The sequence below is a fragment of the Myotis brandtii genome, unplaced genomic scaffold (genome assembly GCF_000412655.1).
Source record: "Myotis brandtii unplaced genomic scaffold, ASM41265v1 scaffold744, whole genome shotgun sequence".
Taxonomy (NCBI): domain Eukaryota; kingdom Metazoa; phylum Chordata; class Mammalia; order Chiroptera; family Vespertilionidae; genus Myotis; species Myotis brandtii.
Genome location: NW_005370965.1, coordinates 1321585 through 1324585, shown reverse-complemented (window position 1 = coordinate 1324585; position 3001 = coordinate 1321585). Strand labels below are relative to the sequence as shown.

Here is a 3001-nt window from a genome sequence, read left to right as displayed (position 1 = left end):
AATCAGAGAGACACTTACTAAGCATGTGAAAAAGGGGTCTGTAAGAATACAAAGGATCTAGCACAAAGCTAAAATGTATTCTTGGTCTGGATCTATTCTGAAAAACAAAAGAAAAAAACATTATATGTCAATTATACCTCAATAAAACTGAAAAAAAAAAAACACTAGGGAGAGTCTAACACAACCTGTTCCACCTTTTTTTGAAGTTTTATTTTATAAATGACAAAAAAGTCTGTTCTGCATATGAACTCTGTAGATATATGAAAAGCTTAATAGTTATTTCTCATGCCCAAATATACCTTCCACTCTAATGTTTTCTAAACCAATCCTTTGATAGTAACAAAAAAAATACAGAATCAGCTATCAAACCTACTAAGGCTATTAATGAAATCCATAATTCATTTGCATAGTCTCTTAAAGTTTATAGATTACTTTTACACATATTATCTCAGCTGACCCTATCCTTTTAAAAATGAAGAAACACCCCAGAGATACTAACAGACTTATTTAAAGCCTCATAACTAGTGAGAGGTAGAGACAGGCCGTACTTTACTAAGCCACCTCCTAAGTTTATAAAGAAATCACTCTTTTGTATAGAACATTCCTTTTTTAAAAAGGTTTTTACTGATTTTATTATTATTTTGTTTTTATATCTTCAACCGAGGATATTTTTCCACTGATTTTTAGAAAGAGTAGAAGAAAGAGGGAAAGACAGAGATTAATACCGATGTGAGAGAAGCACATAAATTGGTTGCCTCCTGCACAAGCCCTGACCAGGGCCTGGGCCTGGGCCAGGTAGGAGCCTGCAACCAAGGTACATGCCTTTGACCAGACTGGAACCCAGAAACCTTCAGTCCTCAGTCCGGTGCTCTATCCACTGAGCCAAACTGGCTAGGGCGAGAATATTTCTTTATTTTAGTATAAATTTTTCTCAGTGAATTTTCTCTTACATATATTTTCTGAAACTAATTTTAAATAGCAATTTGATATATACTGAAACATAGTTTAATATACAGTATAATATATATTCTACACTAATCTCAATAATATATTTCATTTTTAAAAAATAAAAAAACTATTACTCAGAATGAGCAAACTCCAAACTGACTACCACAAGTAGCTTTTGACTAATAGTTAAGAAGTCAAAATAATGCTTTAGGGCAATACAAGACAATCCAAAAATCAAACGTGTCTTATTCATTTAATTTACTATATCAGTGACCAGAGAAATATTCTTTCCTTAATTTGTGTTTTCATATCTTAAGGCCCTGGCCCGTGTGGCTCAATGGTAGAGTGTCGGCCCGCACACCAAAAGGTCTCGAGTTTGATTCTGGGTTAGGGGCACTACCTGGGTCGCAGGTAGATCCCAGGCCCTGTGCGCGTGCGGGAGGCAACCGATGCATGTGTCTCTCTCACATTGACGTTTCTCTCTCTCTCCCTCTTCTTCCCTTCCACTATCTCTAAAAGTCAATGGAAAATATCCTTGGATGAGAATTAACAAAAAACAAAACAAAACAAAGCAAAAGAGTTAAGACACTATGATATTTTGATTAACATCCAAAACATAATATCATTGTGAACATAAATAAAAAACCAATCCCCAAATTTTGATATAATTTTAAATAGGTTTCATAATTATGTCCCCTCTAGAAAGTGCAGAATAGTCATCTACTTTACAGTTGTTAAACACTAGTGTTAACTAGTGATCAACTTTTAATTGGTGAAAAAAAATCAAGTTAACCCAGATTTGAATATGACCAAAGAGTTTTGGATTATAACAAGGTTGAACTAGACATTTCATGTGTCCAACATTTAGACATGCTCTCTGTGCATGCTCCCTGGAGTTCTCCTCCAGGTAGGAAAAACCACCAGGTAAAAGAATAATTACAATGCAATGTGAGAAGGACTATCTATAATGAAGGCTTGTACAAAGTACCATCTTTGGCTTGCTTGTGATCTGGTCTTGTGAGATAAGATAAGTATCAGTGTCTAAAACATGCCTCCAAAGCTGAATATACACTCACGAACCCGTATCACCTTTCAATACTGTGCCATGCCCAGGTGTCTGGTCTCTTCCTGATTTGCATATCCAGGCAAGATAGCCAAGGCCGATAGCACTACCATCTCAAGTTAAGGCACAAACTCAGAAGTAAAGGCACAAACTCAGATCAAATACTACTCAAAGGGAACACACATCCCTAGTCGATGAGTACAGTTCCTGTCTTCTTCTTCAGTTTGTGAAATGCCTTGGAATCTTTCTCCTCAGAATGCTAAGTTTAAAAGCTTTGTTAATTCTGTGAGTGAATTAAGCCTATTATTGCTCTAAAACTAAACACTGCATATTTCTGAACCTTTTATATACTGATTTTGGTTGGGAAAAGGTTAAATGAGGTAAAAAGGTGACAAACAGAACTTTTCTTTTGCAGAGTAAAATAGTATGCATCTTTAAAAAGATTTCCCAATGCCCAGCTCATCGCTCAGTGGTTGAGCGTTGACTTATGAACTAGGTCACTGCTGGGTTTCAGGTCGGGGCACATGCCCAGGTTGTGGGCTCGATCCCCAATGGGGGGCATCTGGGAGGCAGCTAATCGATGGTTCTCTCTCATCATTGATGTTTCTTTAAAAAAATTTTTTTTAATCTTTATTAATTTCAGAGAGGAAGGGAGAAGAAGAGAGAAACAGAAACATCATAGATGAGAGAATCACTGATTGGCTATCTCTTGCACACCCTACACTGGGGATTGAGCCCACAACCCAGGCATGTGCCCTGACCAGGAATCGAACCGTGACTTCCCGGTTCATAGGTCTATGCTCAACCACTTGAGCCATGCCGGCTGGGCTCATTGATGTTTCTATCTCTCTCCCTCTCCCTCTCCCTTCCTCTCTCTGAACTCAACAAAAACATATTTAAAAAAATAGAAATAAAAGATAAAAAGGTTCCCCAAATGCAGAACGTATCTTCTTTCTTCTTTTTGTAGAGATCATTAGCAAATTATTCTCT

The 3001-nt window shown here is 37.0% G+C and overlaps 1 long non-coding RNA gene across 1 annotated transcript; it reads right to left on the bottom strand.

Moving 5' to 3' along the window:
- Positions 1 to 18: 18 nt before the first annotated feature.
- Positions 19 to 2154, bottom strand: LOC106724191. Its single transcript, XR_001359938.1, has 2 exons — positions 2038 to 2154; positions 19 to 97 (listed from the first exon to the last, which is right to left on the bottom strand). It is a non-coding gene; the product is annotated as an uncharacterized LOC106724191 (long non-coding RNA).
- Between the last annotated feature and the right edge of the window lie 847 nt (positions 2155 to 3001).